This window comes from Camelus ferus, chromosome 5 (genome assembly GCF_009834535.1).
Source record: "Camelus ferus isolate YT-003-E chromosome 5, BCGSAC_Cfer_1.0, whole genome shotgun sequence".
NCBI lineage: Eukaryota > Metazoa > Chordata > Mammalia > Artiodactyla > Camelidae > Camelus > Camelus ferus.
This window is the reverse complement of record NC_045700.1, coordinates 95,190,572-95,199,352: the sequence shown is the minus strand read 5'-3', so window position 1 is coordinate 95,199,352 and position 8,781 is coordinate 95,190,572.

The following is an 8,781-nucleotide window of genomic DNA, read 5'->3' as shown; positions in this document are numbered from 1 at the left end:
TTTTGTTGTTACGACATTGTTCTTAATGTGAGCAGACCTAATAGTCTGACACACTTGTTCACAGTGGACTACATCTGGTGTACAATCAACAAGTAAAAAGTATTTGCTTCCTTTATTAATAGTATTTCAGATCTGGTGTGATTTGCTTGTAGCATTATGCATTTGTTTTGAATTTTATTAGGTAAGACACATGGACTTCCAATAATTTCTTGTGATTCTCTAAGATATCTAAGATACTTTTATTTTTGTTCAAAGTGTAACACCTAAAATCACTCAAAATATTCTCATTTTTGTTTCTTTGATTTTATCATCTGCAAAGCATCACCTATTAAAATGTCAGCTTGAATATTTTTTAAAAACACCTTCACTTTAGAGAACATCACAATGATACATCAAATTTTCAAGGTTACAGATTCTGTTTAAATTTTTTTTTAATATTTGAACCCTTTTTTATGGTTGAAAAAATTCTGTTCTGTTGTATTATTGTGGAAAATATACATGAAAAAGACAATTGTTTGGTATAAATAACCCACTCATAGTGAATTTACTTGCCATTACAATGGCTTTTATAAAAGGTCTTTGAAAGAATCTTTGGCCATCATGCAAAATAGATTCTCTAAAATCTACATCTTGCCCTTTGTTGGGTCTGTGTTCTATTAAAATAATTTTTTATCACAAAATAGCAGCCACAATTATTAAAATATCTTTCAAATGGCATCTCCCTTTGTTTGCTCCATCTCATATTCACTAGTTTCTGAAATTTCTAAAATTTCCATTTTCTGCATAAGAATCCTTAACTTTTAATTTGACAGTAATTCTGTTCTAATAATGTCAATGTTAAAGGACTCTCATTCTAAGTAGCTGGAACACTGTTTTTCTAGTCAAATGTAATTGTCCCCTATAATTTTGATCCATTTCTGTATATATTTATCTTCTTTTCCTGAATATTGCACTACTTGGCTTTATAGATACCATATTTGTTGAAAAAAATTTAGTATACATATAAAATATATTTATTAATGTAATAGTTAATTATAACAAATACAATATTTAACTTACATTAATTAACTTAATGTGAATCATAATATTTAATAAGTAGGTATACATAAAATTTTGTGTGAAAAATAGAGAAATCAATTGCTGTTTGGAATATAAAGTGGTATAGTCACTGTGGAAAAGAATTTGGAGGTTTTTCAAAAAGCTACACACAGAATTACCTTATGAACTAACAATTCCACTCCCAGGCATAGACCCAAAAGAACCGAAAACAGGGACTCAAACCGTTAGTTCTACACCAACGTTCATAACAGTGTTAGTCACAGTATCAGGGAGGTGGAAACAAGTATCCTTCAACAGATGTATGTTTAAAGAAAATGTAGTATATTTATACAATAGAATATTATTTAGCCAAAAAAAAGAAGAATGAAGTTCTGACACATGCTACAACATAGATGATTCTTAAGAACATTTCCTAGGTGAAATAAGCCAGACACAAAAGAACAAATAGTGTATGAGGTACCTAGAATAGGCAAATTCACAGAAGTAAAGTAGAATAGAGGCTTCCAGGGGCCAGGGGAAGGAAAGGATAAGGAGGTATCATTTGATGGGCACAGAGTTTCTGTTTGGGATAGTGAAAAATTCTCCAAATACACAGTAATGATGGTTGTACAACATTGTGCATGTACTAAATGCCACTGAATTGTATACTTAAAAATGGCTAAAATGGTAAATTCTGTTATGTATATTTTACCACAATAAAAAAAATCAAGTAAAGCTAGACATAAACATACCCTATGACCCTGTAATATCCCAATGGAAATGAGCAATGATGTTCACCAAGAGACAGGTGCAGGAATGTGCGTAGCAGCACTATTTGCAAAAGCCCTAGACTGGATACCACTCAGCTGTTCATCAGCACAAGGATGCATACGTAAGTTGTGGTGCATTCAAACAGAGAATGGTACCCCGCAACCAGCAGGCCTGAACTAGGACTGTTCACAGTGCAGATGAATCTCACCAACGTAATGCTGAGTGAGAGAAGTTGGAGTTGGAAGAGCACAGACTGTGTGATTCCATTTACATAAAGTTTAAACCCAGGCAAGACAAACCGGTAGCACAGTCCTCACTTTGGGGGTCATGACTGGAAGCGGCTTCTGGGGTGCATGAAATGTTGTTTTTTGATCAGGGTCCTAGTTAATGGGTAGATTTACTTTGTGAAAAGTCATCAAGCTGTACACTTACAATGTGTGTACTTTTCCATAAGGAGGGTTTTTCTTCAATAAACAAGTTTACTAAAAAAAAACAAACCCTACAGAAATCAATTATTACAAGTAGCAGAAAATTATGTACCCAGTGAAGATAAAGTAGTAAAGACACTTTTTATATAAAAAGTAAATAACAATGAACTATTTTATCATAGTCTTAAGCTAATAGAGTATAAAACTTTTCCTGGTAAATTTATTTTTCTGGTTAAAAAAATTAATTTTCATAAAACATTTGATCAAGTCTCATTTATGGAAAGTAAAATTGAATGTGTAAATAAATTTGCATTGCTCACCTAAATGCCTGAGATGGGGTCCAGGGAAGCCTTCTGAGGAAGTCACCTTTGAGCTGAGTTCAGGGGCTGAGCACATGGCAGCCACTTCAGAAGCAGGAGGACAGGGGCCTGGGCCTGAGGTCCAAACAGCCTGATGTATCCTGGACAAAGAAAGGCGACCAGGGGCTGGATCACAGACAAGGGGTGGGAACGAGTGAGGTTGGAGATACCTACACAAGGTGAGACCATGAAGGGCCTCATAAGGATGGCAAAGAGTTTGGATTTCATTCTAAGTAAATGTGATGCAATTGGAAGACTTAAAGCAGGGAGGGCAATAGGCTGAGTCTCATTTTAAAAAGATGTCTCTCCTTTTCTGAAAAATCAACTGTAGGAAGCAAGGGGTCTAATGAAGAGGAGGCAGTTTCATTTGTCAAGTAAGACATACCAGGGCTTGATGTGTGATTATGGTGGCAGAAGTGGGATGTCAAAGACTTTTGGGAGTAAAACAGGCAAGACCTACCACTGAACTGGGTGTGTGGATGAAGGAAGGCAGGAGTCAAGGATGACTGAGATGCCTATTAGGCATCCAAGTGGGGATGGTGAGTAGCCAGCCGGGGATATATATATATATATGCAGAATTTTGAGAAGAGGTCAGGGCAAGAGTTATGTATGAGGGTGTCATTGGAATATAGGTGCCTTTAAAGCAAAAGAACTAATAAAGATGACATTGGAAGAGCATAAACTGAAGACAAAAGAGGGTCTAGGCCCATGCCCTGGGTCTTTAAAGAGAAGCCAATAAGTTGAATCTGAAAAAGGGGGTTCAGAGTGCACCACCTTTCCCCTCCCTAACCTGAAGCAGTGGGATTACAACGCCTCTGGGACTCTTTCTGCCTTGACAGTAGCTGGGTCTATAATTCTGTGAAACAGCTACAGATTGCAGACAGAGAGTGGAAGGAGAAGAGGCTGCACCCATCCATCATCTTTTTGGAGCACTGAGATTCTTCTAATTGTATAAAGGTCTATTTGGAGAGGGTATAGCTCCGTGATAGAGTGTGTGCTTAGCATGCACAAGGTCCTGGGTTCAATCCCCAGCACCTCCGAAAAACAACAACAACAAAAAAGACCTAATTACCTCCCCCACAAAGCAAAAACTCATGGGGAACCTTGGTCAGTTGCTCAGTGGTTAGAGAGTGGTGCTAATAACCCCGAGGTTGTGGGTTCAACCCCAGTGCGGGCCAGGAAAACTTTTTTAAAATGTCAATGACTCCCTCATTGAGCTTCACTCACCCTCCTGGCATTTGGGATCCTTGCAAAGTGACCCCAAGGTAACTGTCTCACCCACAAAACCAACTCCTCTCCATCCTTATAGTGTCATGGCAGCCCCACATCCACACCTCCATGCTCTGCACTCCGCCCACAATAAATCTCTTATTTTGGTATCTTAAAATCACACCCAACTTTCAAAACCCAGGTAGAAGATTCTGTGGGTGTCCAGTGTCCAGTCCCGGTCCACACACACACACACACACACACATCCCATGTACTGCAGACACTTCCCACTCTGGCTGGCACATGTAGGAACTATTTCTGGTCCTGCGTGAACTTTGAGAATTACTGTCCTGGTTGTTCTTCCCCAGCCTTCAGTAGATTTCTCACTCAGGTTCTGACTGGTTCTCACCTGAAGGCTCAAGGGGCACCCTCTGCAGTCCTGTCAAACGGCAATGTTACTTTCCCTGCAAGGCTGTTAAGAGATGAAGGCACCCGACTGGTGCTTGGTCCCAAACAGGCATGTGGTGTTCTCCATTCTATTTCCCACATTATTGCAGACAAGAGATTTGCTGAACTTTCTATCAATACTTATCGATATTCATTTCTCCATCTTCCAATAGCATTTTTCTCACTTTTTCTTATGCCCTCATTGACAGCCTCAAGGCCATTCCACCAACAGTCTCTTCCAGATCCTTCCAGTTGCCTGCTGCCCAGTCCCAAGGACAGTACTGTACATTTTGGGGTTTTGATGTATCAGCAACCCAGTCTGGGTACCAAATTTCCCTTCCCGTTACTATTGTTGTGTAACAACTCGCCCCCAAATTTAGCAGCTTAAAAAGGGTAGAGAGGGTGTGAAGAAAAGGGAACCCCCTCCCACACTGCTGGTGGGAATGTAAATTGGTGCAGCCACTATGGAAAACAGCATGGAGGTCCCTTAAAAAACTAAAAATAGAGTTACCATGCGATCCAACAATCCTAGTCTTGAGCATATGTATTAGAGAAAACTCTAATTCAAAACAATACATGCACCCAATGTTCATAGCAGCACTATTTACAATAGCTAAGACGTGGAAGCAACCTAAATGTCCACTGCCAGATGACTGGCTTAAACACACACACACACACACACACACACACACACACACACACACACACACACGCACGATGGAGTATTATTCAGCCATAAAAAAGAGTGAAACAGTGCCATTTGCAGCAACATGGATGAATCGAGAGATTATCAAACTAAGTGAAGTATGTCAGACAAAGACAAATATGTATCACTTACATGTGGAACCTAAAAAATAATACAAGTGAATCTATATACAAAACAGAAACAGACTCATAGACCTAGAAAACAAACTTACAGAAGCAGAGGGATAAATTAGGAGTATGGAATTAACAAATATGAAACTACTATACATAAGACAGATAAGCAACAAGGATTTATTGTATAGCACAGGGAATTGTATTTAATATATTGTAATACTTGGAAAATAATCTGAAAAGTGTCTATACATATCTATATATCTATATCTGAATCACTTTGCTGTACACCTGAAACTAACACAATATCGTAAACCAACTATACTTCAATTTTAAAAAGAAACCTTATTTTATTTTGCTTGTGGTTTTATGGGTCAGGAATTCATAAAGGGCTTAGCTAGGCAGTCCTTGCTTGGGGTCTCATGAAGTTATAGTCAGATGTTGGCTGGGGCTCAGAACTCTAGTCTGAGGGTTCCCCTCGAATGGATGTTCAAGATGACTCATTCAAGTTGTCTGGCAGTCACTACTGGCCGTTGGCTGGAAGCTAAGCTGGGTTGTTGAGTGCAGTGCCTACGTGTGGCTTTTCCGGCGTGGCAGCCTCAGAGTAGCCGGACTTCTCACGTGGGGGCTGACTCCCCCACAGCAAGCAACCCCAGAGAATCCGGCCGCAGCAGCATGGTCTCTTATTACTCAGCCTTGGAAGTCAGGTAATGGCACCTCTTCCATTCTCTGTTGGTCAAAATTACCCCTGCTTGCCCACATGGGAGGGGAGGAGACCCAGAGCCTACCTCTTGACGGGGGGAGGAGCAGCAGGGGTGTGTTTTAGAAGAGCACACGGGATGGGAGACACTGTTGCAGCGAACTCTGGAAAGTACCATCTGCCACTTGGGCAGCTGATGATGTCCTGGAACATCAAGTGCCTTCCTTGTCTCTAGACAGTTTAAAGGTCTCACGGTCAGAAATCTATGATCTTGCTCTAACAGCAAAACAGTGAACTTAGTTTGGGCAGTCCTGAGCAAGCACACAGGAGGCTCCACTCTAGGCTCCAAACTTCCTGAGGTAGGAAGGCTGGTGTCATGCTCTTTGAGCATTAAAAATGGGCATATTCATTCATTCATTCATTCATTCATTCATTCATCTAACCAATGTATGTGAGCATCCATTACGTGCCAGGTGCCGGGGGTACAGTAATGAGCAAAGCCAAACATAGTTCCTCACCTCCTATAGCTTACATTCTGGTAGGAGATCCAGGCATTAATGACATAATCACATAAATAAGTATAAAACTGCAACTATGACAAAAACTATAAAGGAGAGGTATAAAGGGCGATTATACTTAGGACACTCAAGAAAGATTTTCCTGAGGAATTGATGACTGAAATCTGAGGAATAAATGGAATTTCCCAGGAGCAGGGGGCCTAGAAGAACATTCCAAGCCAAAGAACCAGCATGAGAAAATGTGCCAGGACAGAAGAGAGAAAGACAAGTACGAGGGAGTGAGAAAAGGCGCCTGAGGGAGACACCTGAAAGGAGGCTGTGAATCGGTGACACGGACTTGTAGGGGTGGGAAGTCAAGGGATAAAACTGATAGGACTTGGTGATGGAGGGTGGATTAGTTATCTATTGCTGCATAACAAATTACCACAAATTTAGCATCCTGAAACCACATCCATCTGTTACCCCACCGTTTCCATGGGTCAGGAGTTCAGGCACAACTGAGTCCTCTGCAAGGTTGCAGTTAAGGTGTTGGCCTGGACTGGAGTCTCATCTGAGTCTCAACTAGGAAGAATCTGTTTCTAAGCTCACATAGCTGTTGGCAGCCTCCATTTCCTTGTGAGCTCTTGGACTGAAGGCCTGTTTCTTGCTGTCAGCTGGAAGCCACCCTCAGTACCTTGCCTCTCCCTACTGCAGCTCACAACATGGCAACTTGCTTCCTCAAAGTCAACAAGAGAGTCTCCTAGCAGGATGGATGTCACAAATCTGTGTGTGGGAGTTACATCCGCATAATCATTACATCCTAACACTTCTGCTGTACTCGGTTGACCAGACCAAGTTTCACTGACCACATTCAAAAGAAGGTGACCACAAAAGAACTGAATACTGGGACAAAGGGATCATGGAGTCACCTTAGACTCCATCTTCCATAGAGGGATTCTGGTAGGAACGAACATAGGGAGACATCAATCCTACAAGGAGACCTCATAGAAGGGGACACGGTGGGGAGTCAAGAAAATGATTTCAGTTGGGAATATGTTGAGTTTGAGGTACTTTGAGAGACTTAAGATATACCTCATGAGTGACTTGTGGACTGGGAGCTAGTAGGAAATAACAAATCAGGTTTCTGTGAAGGCTAATTCAAGCCAACTGTGGATGAGGCTGCCACAGGAGGGAGTACGGAACGAGGACCCAAGATCAAGTCTTAAAAAATCCCATCAATTAGTAGCTGGGCAGAAGCGGCCCTGCAAAGCAGACAGAAAACAGGAGTAAAACCAGGAGAGTGACATGCCCCACAAAACAAAGGGAGAGGCTGACTGCGTCAACACCGCTGGGATTCATGTATGATGACTAAAAAGGTCAGTTCCGTTTAGCACCAGAGTGGGAAGTCACCGGGGAGCTTAGCAAGAGCTGTTCTGGAGAAGTGATGAGAAGGTAGGTTGGGGTGGGCTGAAAAGTGTATGAGCGGTGAGGAAGTGGAGACCGCCCAGTTACTTGAGAACATGTCTCTGTAAGGGAGGAGGTGGTTCCTCTGTTAAGCAGAGGGCAGAGCTGTTGAGTGTTTCAAATAGCAGTGAGTGAACAGTCAAGCAGATGAGGCCTGAAGCACCGATGTCCTCAGCCAGAGATCACCGGACACACACTTGGAGCTGATGGAGTTGGATTTATTATTCATCCCAGCAAGAGAGATCACTGCCGTGGGAAACCTAAGTAAACGGACGTCGCAGAGGACTTACAAGATTCGGGTTTGTGTTAGTCGATTTGGGGAAACACTGAAGGAAGCAGGGCTTTGCTCTGGATTGGATAACGTCAGTTAAAGGAGGTGATTCCTTGACTGGACGTCTTCACAAACCTTATCTAAAAGGCTGGGCGACGGGACAAAGGTAAACCTGTAACTGGTAAAGCAGCAGCACCCTCACCAGCCAAGACAGGGGGGCTTGGTCACTTCTGTGGCTGGACTATGTGCATCTTCTGTGTGCTCAGACACGAATACAGCGGCCTCGTTTTCGCCTTGGTCTATCATCAGAGCCCGATGTCGGCGTCTTGACGAAACTAACTGTTCAACAGCACCAAGGCCTCGCCGACGGCACCCGGCCAGCTCCCCGCCGCAGGGGCTGCGTACCCGGAACTCGCCACGGAAGCTCCGGCTCCCCTCGCCCACGTGCCCGGAGGGCTGCAGGCAAGTCGGGAGACGCCTCCTCCCCGTCCTGCATCTTACGGGGTTTCTGTCCTAACACACGGGCCGCTCCATCAGGCCTCGGCTTCTCAAGCGAAAATGAGCCGGGGACGGAGGCCCGCCGCGGTGGTGCCGGGACGACGGGACGGAACCGATGTGGAAACCCCATACAGTCTTCCCGGCCGTCAGGGCGCACTACAGCTGCCCCTGGGCTCAGGCATTTCTCTCAGGAAGGGCCTTCTTGGACTCGGACGCCCGTGCCCACGGGGTGCAGGAGGAGCCTAGGCCCGGCGTCCCGCGTGGAACATGGCGGCGCCCTCT